Genomic DNA, 11,595 nt, shown 5'->3' with positions numbered 1-11,595 from the left:
TATATATTATGCGAGTCTTTTTCACAATAAACCACTATGGCTAGTTTGCACTCGTTGGTGTTTTCTATATCGTCCCTGTTCTATTACGCCATTCTTTCTTGTTTATGGCTCCAGTTCCAATGTGCCGGCAGACTGCTTTGTTCTGTAAGTAAAGTAGGTCTCTTTTAACTAACATTTCTGGAGGTTTCAATGTAGACTTTCTACATGTGAATGTTTGCCTATATGCGCTTTTTGTCCTTATCCGCTCTTGCAACTTGCTAGGACATTGCGGTGTTATTAAAGCTCATTATTATAATGTATGAAATGTATTTTATATCAGATAATGATGCAGTTTCGCGTTTACTTGTGGCACTTGGGAAAGCATGGGGCAAAATATTAATAATAATAATAGGACGGAAAATTTTAGAACTTCCACTACAAGGAAAGTGAATACGTCTTCGAAGTTGTATTATGAAAACTTGAACATTGCTATGATGATCCAGCGATTCATGCCCGCGTAGATCGGCCGGTCATCTGTAACAGAACAAAGAGGAAAACCTTCTCACATGATCAAAGTAAATCGCCGCCCATTCCAGAGCACTGTCTCTGACGGAAAGCGACCATCAGGCGGTATGTTCTATCGGTTTCCAAACTAACTATTTAGCCGAATATGCATGACTGCCAGCGAGAAGAACAAGCGAAATCACAAATCAATTGCCGGCAAAGCTGTTTTTGCTCTGGGCGTGCTGCCTTAGCAGGCATGGTCCTCCCCCACTGACATCACCTCCCTGCACAACTGTTACTACGCAGTCACCGACGAATATCATGGCTCATTCCCCGATGAAATTGCCACCAACTGCTGTGACCGATTCATGTGACTTATTCGCGGCCCGGCGCAGCCGTTTCTCTAACGCCAACGCCTCCAAAAGTGTACCACATTTTTTCATCACGCTCAAATGAACGCTTGTGAACGTGCAAATACCCTTTCAACGCATGTATCCGTACTTTGCGGGTATCGCCTATGCGAATCCAAAGTCTCAGCATGAAATATACAGGGTGTTTCAGCGAACACTTTCAGAATTTATTTAAGGCTGCCTGTGGCAGATAGCCCAATTCTAGTTAATGAGCTGGTCTACTCAAAGAGGCGGACATTACTTGCACAAAAAATTCAAGTGCATAATCGACTAATCAACAAAAATTCACAAATTAAGTTTTTAACTAATTGCGTGATGGCCCACATTGCAATTTACAAATTGTATCCATGGAGTTCGCCATGCGGCGTTCCAGTTAATTTTGTGCTTCAATGCATAAAACGACGTTTTCTTAAGAAACTAACTGCAACGCCAATGCATTTCTCCGCAAAGTTCGAAAATTAATATCTCGAAACTGGTGTCATTCCGAGAATTCGTTCCAAGTGGATCCGCCTTGCGAACTCCACGGCTACAATTTGTAAATTGCAATATGGGTCATCAGGTAATTACTTAAAAACCTAATTAGTAAGTTTTTGTTAATTATTCGATTATGCATGTCAATTTCTTGTGCAAGTAATGTCCGCCTCTTCGAGTAGACTAGTTCATGAACTAAAATTGTGCTATCGGCCGCAGGCAACCTTAAGAATTTTTGAAAGTGTTCGCTGAAACAGGCTGTATATGCCCATGCTGACAGACAGATATTCAAAATGTATTGCTATTCCGAAGACAACATTCTCGCGATTTGCACCGCAATTATTTTAATTCATTGTGACTCTCCTAACATCCCGATAACTTTAAAGTGAAACATTGTGTTGTTCAAGGCACGTGCTTTATTCCTATAGGAATTCTCGCCTTACACATGCGACCAGTATTTGGTGGCATCCATTTTAGTTTTCCGAAAACCTCTGCAACGGACTTCAATCTATGCGAATTTCATTATCCCCCTAATCACACCGCAAGTTTGAAACTTTACCACAATATTTTTCCTGGTACGCATATTATTTGTGAAAAAATATAATGCGATAAGCAACGCGGTCTTTTTTGCAACGCTTCGTTCAACTGTATGCATTTTATTCTAACAAGCGTTTCACGAAACACTGACAACATTTCATAACTCATCGAACTATATCCCACAAAGTTAACTTCGCATGCGCATTATCTGAAACGTCCTTCCACATGTCCTCCTCAAATTTCCGCCCACAACATTTTTTTTATCCTCCAACAGTTAATGAAAATGCTTGGAAGTGACGCTGTAGTACGTTGTCGTGGGACACTTTTGAATGCATTTATACCACGCTAACAGCTTCGCTGCAATATGAGCCACGTGTTTGGGCGCAGATCCATGCTTGTTTTTGGCCGTAGCTCCGTCGTCCGCCGCTTATCAGAAAAGAACGTTATTTTGCTGAACGTTCGTTCAATACCCGCAATTTTGCGCAATGCGTCAAGCTTTCCATTTCTCTTCTTTTGGATTGAAAAAATTTAAGCCAACGTTTCGACGAGCAACGTGAATAAGTCACGAAATAATGGGCGCTATAATGTAAAATGATTCCAAACTCCCGACGTCAAATTTACGTAACCACCGACGCAAGCATCGGGCGGTGCCCCTCAGAGTTGTCTGAACAACCCAATCAAACTCTCTCCTCGTTTATAGGAGGTCACCATTGTTCGCTTTCAAAACCAACAACGTTGTCTACACTCAGCGGTTTTTCTTATCTAATTGGCTGACAAGAGGCGAGGAGGACGCTCTAGTGGAGAGGATTTCGATGGACCGAGCCAGTGAAAATAGATAACCGCATGAAGAGGGTGGTGCCGGCTTCTCCGATTGGTCCACTTCGCCTTACTTAGCTTGCGGTGGCTGATCAAAAATCGCGGCGACGTGCAACGGAAGGATAAGAATGCCGCTAAACGGATCCTCAGCAAGGAAGAGTTGGCACAGCGATGTCGTATACATGCGGAAAGGGCTCGATAACGTTTTACTGCCACGTAAAAAGGTTTATCATGCGCAAATAAATACATGCTCACCGGTAGGTGCGAGTAGCGAGGGCCTGAGCGATCGGCGGGCAGCCATCTTCTATTCCTTTCGGAACGGGGCAGTCTGTGGCTATTCAGAAAAAAATTTCAGTTTTGTTCGGCATATTAATGCATTTTTTTCGCGTACACGTCTGTTTGAAGTAGTGAGTTTTCGCGGTTTTGTGAGGTCGCGTGACAGACAGGCGAAGTGGGCGAAGCCAGAAAACATTGGACCAATAGCAGAGGGGTAATGGTGAACAGGCGTCGAATCAGGAATGATTATTTTTCTTATGTGCGGTTTAATCATGCATAATCAGTGTGTCCACGTTATATCAGGTGGGGAGCTATCGCGGTTTTCGTGACGTCGCGTGACAGACAGGCGAAGTTGGGAGTGGCCCGAAAATGTTTTCACCAATCGTGGAGGCTCATTGCAGAAATTGGAATCAAAACAGTTTGGAATCATTTTACGTTATAGCGCCCAATATTTCCGTCACGGCTGTATCGAGAGTTTGCATTTGAAATGATTTGATCCCGCCTTGGTGGCGTATAGTGGCTACGGCGTTGCGCCACTAAGCCCGAAGACGCGGGATCAAATCCCGGCCGCATTTCGATGGGGGCGAAATGCAAAAAACTCCCGTGTACCGTGCATTGGGTGCACGTTAAAGAGCCCCAGGTGGTCAATATTAATCCGAACTCCCACACTACAGCGCGCCTCATCATCAGATCGTGGTTTCGGCACGTAAACCCCCCGGAATAATGAAATAAGTACGGCTGACCACGGGAGGGACACGCGTATAAGTGCGGTGAACATGTATTTGTTACAAACTTCGACCCAAACAGAACTTGTCGATAGGGAACTGAACCTGTGACCTCGTGCTTAGCCCCGCGGCGCCATAGACACTAAGCCGCCACGGCGGGTTCACCCAATTCTAAGATATTTTTTTTTTCAGCCTATCGTCGATTTCCAGTGCGCAAGTTAACTCTAACAGTGTAAATTTGCCTCAGAGTACTGAGTTTGCGCTGGGCCGTAATTTACCTCAATAGTGCTACTTGGGAGGCCGCAAGGGATAGCAGGGACGCTGGCAGGCAAAGTACCGGCCCACGGACTTGTCGTCGCCACTCTCCCTCTCCTCCCGGTGCTTGCAAGCTGCGTAAAAGTCCAACGATTCGCGATTTGTTTGTCATCGCCATACCAGCATCTTTAGTCAAGTAAAAATAATGAAATACTGTCAAAGCGTTTATATCATACTTCTCGGTTTCTTTTCAAATACGAATTTAGCTTTTTTTTTCAATTTTACTACACCTTTTGAATATGCGGTTTGTGTAAGTGAATTTGACTTTGACTTGTGCATGTTTACGTACGGCCTACACATGCCAAACAGGCTCCAAAATCAATCATAGCGCGCGTTCAGATTATCGTGCACACGATTACGCGAGTACTGCGTCGTCGTTGAAACGTTAAACTATGCGTTTATATCAGCACAGCAATCTTCGAAATATGCGAACCGACACTCTGCCAACGAGTGTCCAGCCAAAGTTTACAAACCACAGTACCATATATCGATGTATCCGTCTCATTCACTGAAAATGAAATGTTTTTTAAGCAAACATATTTATCTGCAAAGTTTTATCAACCTTTAGACTATCAACTATATATGCTTCCGATGAAACCTGGGCGTTAGCAGTAAAACCAATCGCGTGCGGTTTTCTTGTCGGTCTTGAGCATAGCGAGATGCGTTAGTACTGTTCCGTCTCGTACGAGCCTCCGTATGAACTTCAGATAGCCGTGAGCGCGTTAAATACAACCAGAAGCATCACCAGTGCTTGCGAGACCAACTACGACCTTTCTTATCGCTTCTTCACTCCAACAGACCGTGGGAAAAGACATTATACAGCTTTAGCTTTGCGTTTGCCGTCAGTTCTGCTCAAACACCATGCACCCTAATCATTTGCTCAGCAGGAACGCTATCCGCGCGCGGATAGCATGATTCCTGCTGCATGGATAGCAGCGGAACGCAGCCCCATGCAGCTTGCTCCGGCGTTGAGCCGACTGAGCTGAGCGGTGCAGTGCGTCCACTGGATTTCTTCTTCGTTTTGCAGCCAAGCTGATAGCGCATGGCTCATGTCTCTAGGATAAACACTTAACGAAAATGCGAAAAAAATGATTTTGCACCGCCTGCGAGCGTATAGTGTGAGAGCAGCAGATCATAAGCGACGCTCAGCTAAAGCTCTCTATTGCGAAGGCGCCGCCAGCTGCACCTGATACAACCAAACTAGAGTATGGCGCTGAAACGTACACTCTTAAACAAAAATTCTGGCTCTCCCGTAATCGAGAGTAGATGTAAGCATGAAATGGCTACCGGCAAAGCAGATATGTGCCGCGAGGCAGGCCTGAAAGTTTACTGAGCCGAAATAAACCTGTTTTGAACTGAACCTTGTTGCAAGTCTCGTCTCGGCCAAATAACCATCCGCGGCGCGCCGGACGCTGCCGGCCTGGTCACGCAGCGTGGCGCCATCTCTCGAATAAGGCGGCGCAAAACCCGTACAGCGGAACTCACGTACCGCTGGCGTTTTAAAGAGCACAGGAAACCCTGTCTCAGCGCCAAAAGATGACAATCAAATGTATGGTTCACTGTATCTGTCTTTTGAACGTCGCTATTGGAAATGACAAATTAAACTTCAGCGTACTAGAAGTTACAGCTTGAGTGATATTGTGAACAAACATTAGGAATAAATCAGAAGCAATATTTTTTTAACTTGTTTGGGCAGTAACTAGCCTATTTAATGCGGTCCTGTACAAGGGGTTGGGGGCCAGAGACCAAATTTTCTTAAGTTTTGACTGGTTGCCCGGGTGATATCGTTTTGCTCTAGCAATGATTCCCGGATGTTCTCGTTTCGTTCTCGCCCCATTCTCGTCTTGAGTTCCCGGATAACGGCGCTGGATTTTGGCTCATTGGCTCAAGGTCTCTTGAAGGTCGCCGACAACGGGAGCTAGAAGCATTTCATGGTGAAAAAGTTTGCACCATTTAGGACTTATATTGTCACACAACAATAATCATCATGTATCTTGCCCACATTTTCTTTATTTAAAACTGCGAGCCCGGTACTTTCAGGTCACGAACAGCGTAACATAGCATTCTCGGCAGGAAAGTAGCGAGCGCAGATATTTCAAGAAAGGAAACGCAAGCGAGGAAGATTACGATTAGGGTTGTGGGACAAGATAAGCCTCGGGGTGCAAACTTGTTTAAGAATGTAGCATGTTCATTGCTCTCACACTAGCACAGTTTCACTCCTATATATGTGCGCATTGGCAGCGAGATAACTGAGCTACATGTAAAAACCCTCCATCATGTGCACCGGAGTTCTTTCTTCGCACACCCTTCAATTATATATTCTGTGCTTCCTCCCTTTCTCCTTATCGCTCTCATGAAAGGGTTCTTGCCCCCATTATCTCGACATTAACAGCGTCCGGCAAGATCGAGAGCCCATCAAAACGTCGCTGTGGGTCCGGGACGCGGGACAAAAACTACGTGTACAGCTTATATAACTGTTCGCACTCGTTCCCGGAAGGTCCCCAACATTGCAATCGCACACGCAGCTAAATTCAAAGGTGCGAAAATCGAGAATATTTGTTTGAAATCTCTCGCATGCTTTTCGAGTAACTGTTGCCGGTGTGCATAGTTTCGATTATAATTTTCCGTTACGCTGAAAGAAAAAAAATACTGTTCTTAAAATTAGTCGCCGGTCTCTTTACAACATTTCAATGGGGAGGTGGGCATACTCCATAAAACAATTGTATTTTGCCGTGCTAAAGAGGAAGAGATGGTGTCATGCTTACTGGCGGTTCGAAGGAGGCACCAATCGCAGCACTTGCACTTGTCTTCGAAGACGGGTGGTTTCACGTGACACACGCTCTCGTTGATGGGACCACACGCAGCCAAGGAGCACATATTTTGCGTGCACAGCTGATAATGATCTGCAAGAGACAATAAACTCTTGACCGGGCTCTGGGACCAGTGAAATACTACTAACACGGAAATGTTCATCCGTCACGAAGCAAATACTTTGACCCAACGAAATGTCCCCAGCCCAACTTTTTACACACTATATCCAAGCCACTGATCACGATCTAAATACAGCTTCGATTCAGGGTGAAATACTTCTAAAGCATTGCCTGCCTGCCGATTAAATATAAGCCAACAGAGTATTCAAGGAATGGCAAGTACACGTTCGGGCTTCGTACACTTTTTATACCCGTCGTTATGGTAAACTGTCAAACTGTTATTGCGAAAGCGCAAAGCTAATAGAAAGCTTGAGCATTCTGCTGCCCGCTGTATCGTTGCCACTACCGCTTAATTCTGCCAGCGGTCAGATAGGTGCCACCGCGCATGCGCCTGGTGCGACTATAGCTAGCAGGCGCAACGCTGGCTGGTTGTGCTAGAACGGTAGCTCTATGCTGAAACAACGATGGCATAGCATCGGTCAGCTACTAGGCTGTTCACAATGTGCTGTACCTCAAAGTGAAGCGCGCACTTCGCATGAAGTTTCGAGCCTAGCACAGCAAAAGGTGTCGTGTGCCCCCTAGTACCAGCTCAAACATACTTATCTATTTATACAAAATACCCCTAAAGGTCCTCGCAACCGAGGGTATTACTCATACACACAAACATTCAAACACGTTCTAGATAGGAAGCCTACGATCCTTTAACTTTGACGTCCTCTGGGAAGACTGGCGCTCCCAGTGAAGTCCATACTAAGGGCAACCAGCGCAGTACTTTCAGTAACGCTCAGCACAGCATGAAGCAGTTTTTAATGGCACACCGAAACAGCTCTGGCGCCTGCTGGCCGCTGCTGGTTACCCATAAAATATTTAGAAAAAAAATCACCAACGATTAGAATACTCCCTAATTGAAATTTTGAGAGCAGCTCTATAGATGTTTTGCGCATCATAGCCTCAGTTGCTTTTGCGCCATAAAACCTTCCATAACTATAGATGTTTTCATTTCGCGATATATTGGCTGGCGCGGACAAGCGGTCTCGTGCGGCACGTTGAAAATGGAGGCAAGTGTGGCGCGAATGTTTCGCTGATCTGGAGATCGTGAGAGGCAGCGCGTGGGTGACGCGTGGGCGCGATTCACAGCAGCCGCCGCCACCGACAGACCTCCTAGACGACGCGCGCAACTCTGGCGCCATCTCGTTCATCGACGCCGCACTACGCTTTTCTTCTCACGATTTCGCCATTCCCTCCTACGCTTTCCGCCTCATAGTTCCGCTGCACCCTCCTCTCCGCTTTTTTCCTCGCGCCTCTTCGCTCTCGCCTCTTTTTTCATCCCCCGCTGCAGTTCCGCGTTCGCTCTCATCTTTCGTTGTGCTCGTCTGCTCGGTTACAAGTGACGCCGACGCTCGCCCCAGCAGCGGGCTCCTGAGAGCTGCGCTCTAAAAATGAAAATAAATGTTGATCACGCCAAATGCATCCAACCTTGAAATGTGCGGGCTGCCTGATTTGCTGCATGGAATCACGGCTGCAAGTGCGCAGGTTTCCTTTACCTAGAGGATGTCTTTCTCGACTATATTTACCCTGCAAGCACCCTGAGCTGACTGTTTCCACAGCTGACAGCAGCGCCGCAACATACGGCCTAGCGAGCGGAGGAAGCAAAAGTGGAGGGACGCGATTCAGATTTGGAATGATACTTTCAATCAGTTATCACTAAGTAAGAGCGCCTGAGGTCAGCAAAAGTTCACGCTGGCCGTGCTGCGTAGACAACGCATGGTCGCGCTTGAACACGGCAGAACGAACAACCCCAAGCTTGGCGTGTATAGCACTCATGCGAGTGATGAAGCATGGGCGCGTCGTCTTGCTTTTGAAATGTTTCATTTTCATCGCGGCCCCAACGGTTGGTGTTGGCGACACTGACGTGATAAATGAGAGAGTCGCAGTACTATCTTGCCGATGCACGGTGCTATACCTTTCGGACAGCTCACACGCTTGAGTTCGCTGTTAAGACGAAGTCCCGGCCGTGCCACGTTTCTGAGGTCCGTGTACGGTTTTTAGCGGGCTATAAGCTCACTCAAAATTTAACACTTTCGTAAAATTCGACGGCACTTAAGCCATCGCTATTTTTGATTCGTGGAGCGCTCATCTTCCTGCTAAACTAAACCTTTCAAAATACCATGAGAAAAAAATTGAGGAATTATTGGAGGGTGACGTAGTGCACAAAAGTCTAGAAAATCGCTACTATGTCTTAGCAGAGAATTATGTGCGTCGGAGAAACCTAATTTGTAACAACTATACTGCACCGTGGAAGCTTCAGGTTTAGCACGATTACTTATTGCGCAACAAAAAGACACGGACGGGAGAGAAGAACACACACACCAAGGGCGAACTTTCAACTAAATTTATTGTGCCACTGAATCGGTTTATATGTGTCAAGCAGTATAGACTGCGCATGCGCTTACATGAACTAAAAAGGATTGCGCATTATGCATGGTGCGTGTGTTCTTGCGCTTGGTGTGCGTGTTCTTCTCTCCCGTCCGTGTCTTTTTGGTGCGCAATAATGCTTTAGTAATGGATTACCAACTTGCCCGGAATGCTGCTCTCTTTAGCACGTTGTTTCAAGGTCCGTGAGGCGTAGTGTAGGCACCGAGTGACATATTACCACGCACTATAGGTTTTAACGAACTCAGCTTTCTGCAGAGATCGCAAACCCTTTCCAATTTTTTTAATCCCGCAGAGACAGCCCGTAACGTTTCTGGTGGCGCACACTGTGAAACACCGACTTCATAAAACATGCTTTCGTTGGGTTTGTGTTCACTGCAGTCAGACTGAATGTTAGAAGAGTTGCTTGCTGTTCTTGTAGGTAAACCATTGCTACACAGACGCGAACGGACACGCACACAAGGAGTACAAACGAGAAGAAACTGATTTAGGAAGTTTTGCAGGAGGATATTTCCCCTAGGCTAATTTAGAGCTACTAATGCAAAAGCATTATATGTTCATTACGCGAAAATCAGTTGCCGTAGTGTTCGTGACCGAAAGGTGGTACCAAAATGGCCGACGGCACAAAAAAAGGACACGTCACAAAATGCTCGGATTGACGTCAAATTTCTCAGACAGGTTCCTGCAAACAAAGCTTGCAAACAAAGCGATTAAATTTTGGAATATATTACCCTACGCACTTAAATCATCATCAACCTTGCATGCATTCAAGTATGAACTTAAAAATTTCATTTTGTATTAGTAGTTGTCCTGTTTAATTTCCTTTGCATATAAAGTGTATACTTCATTTGTTAAATAGGTTTGTATAATTGAGATTGATAATGTGCGTATTTTTCTTAATTACAAGTATGACTCCTTTTATAGAATCGTGTGTATGCCTTTCCACTACTATGTCCACTATTTATTTACTTGTAGATTGCCTAATTTTTATATTAGCTCTATCAATTAATCATTTTGTACCAATCTTGTTAACCGAGGGTCCCGCTGCAGTCGTATGACTTTGGGACCCTCGCCTGTATACTACTAACAACCAACCATGTATCCTGAATGAATAATAAACTGAAACTGAAACCTGAAACTGACAGCAAATTATTGGCTTTGAAAATAAAATTTAGTAAATTTCGGTCTGGGTAGGAATCGAGCCCGGTTTTCCCGATTGCGAGACGAGCTCGCTTTACCGATGCCAAGGCAGCTCCACGGTTCTCGTTGACTAAAGGTGTGCCTAGTGCGTGCGTGATGGCACACGCAACAGCGCAGCCAATCATGAGTGTATAAAATGTGTCTATAAAATGAAAAGCACGAATGGCCAATTGAACGCCGCTGAGCAGTCCCAGTTATGAACTCCTCGCGGGCTAGCGGGCACGTTGAGAAGCTTAGAGTGTTTCGACTTGGCCTTACCGAGGCTCAGTTAGAACGCAGGCTAGAGGGTGTGCGGACAAGGAACGCGCGGAAAAAAAAACATTTCCCCAAAGGAACTATAATGCTTTCGCATTCCTACACATAAGCAGTCCTAAGTGTCGCTGCCGAATTTTTTCACCGAATCGTCATTCGGAGCTTTCAGCTACACGGAAATGGTTAGTGACATTCGGGTCAAAAACTGGTTCGCATTGGCTTTGGTACCGAATGTGCTGTCTCCCGTAGCATATTAGATGGAAATAATCGGATGGGCACTGTCAAAGTTCGACCTGCTACAGTATATGCCAGCGGCGTTGGCGTCGCGCTTCTGAGCTCGAGGTTGCGGCTTCGATCCCGGCCCCGGTGGCCGCATTCGATCCGGTGAGCGCGGAATGCAAAAACGCTGCAAAAACGCATTTGGTGCGCGTTAAAGAACCCCAGGTGGTCAAAATCATTCCGGAGCCCTCCACTACGCAGTCACTCATAACCGTAGTGGAGGGCTCCGGAATTATTTTGACCGTTTGATTTTGAGAATAATTCTGGGCGTTAAATCTTGCAATTTTTTTTAATGCGAAGCATTTCTTTGCCTTGTGTGAGCCAAGGTCGAACGTGAGGCCGTCCAAGGTCACTGAGTTTGTCGCCGCTGGCCGCTATTGGCTCGGCGCCTCCTTGCTCCACGCGCATTCGAGAGCTCCCACACGCTCCCGCTCGCACGCCGCTACTTCCGCTGCTGGCTTGGGCGCC

General features: G+C 46.0%; 1 long non-coding RNA gene across 1 annotated transcript in view; it reads right to left on the bottom strand.

Moving 5' to 3' along the window:
• Nucleotides 1–265: 265 nt before the first annotated feature.
• The window catches only part of LOC119455255 (uncharacterized), a 15,013-nt gene continuing 3,683 nt past the window's right edge, over nucleotides 266–11,595 (bottom strand). Inside the window, exons 2-4 of the long non-coding RNA XR_007465245.1 lie at nucleotides 6,799–6,936; nucleotides 3,997–4,107; nucleotides 266–513 (exon numbers count right to left, since the gene is read on the bottom strand). This is a non-coding gene — a long non-coding RNA (uncharacterized LOC119455255). The remainder of the gene's footprint in view (nucleotides 514–3,996; nucleotides 4,108–6,798; nucleotides 6,937–11,595) is intronic.

The sequence above is a fragment of the Dermacentor silvarum genome, chromosome 1, assembly GCF_013339745.2.
Source record: "Dermacentor silvarum isolate Dsil-2018 chromosome 1, BIME_Dsil_1.4, whole genome shotgun sequence".
Classification (NCBI taxonomy): domain Eukaryota; kingdom Metazoa; phylum Arthropoda; class Arachnida; order Ixodida; family Ixodidae; genus Dermacentor; species Dermacentor silvarum.
The sequence above is the reverse complement of the archived record's forward strand: the minus strand, read 5'-3'. Positions and strand labels throughout refer to the sequence as shown.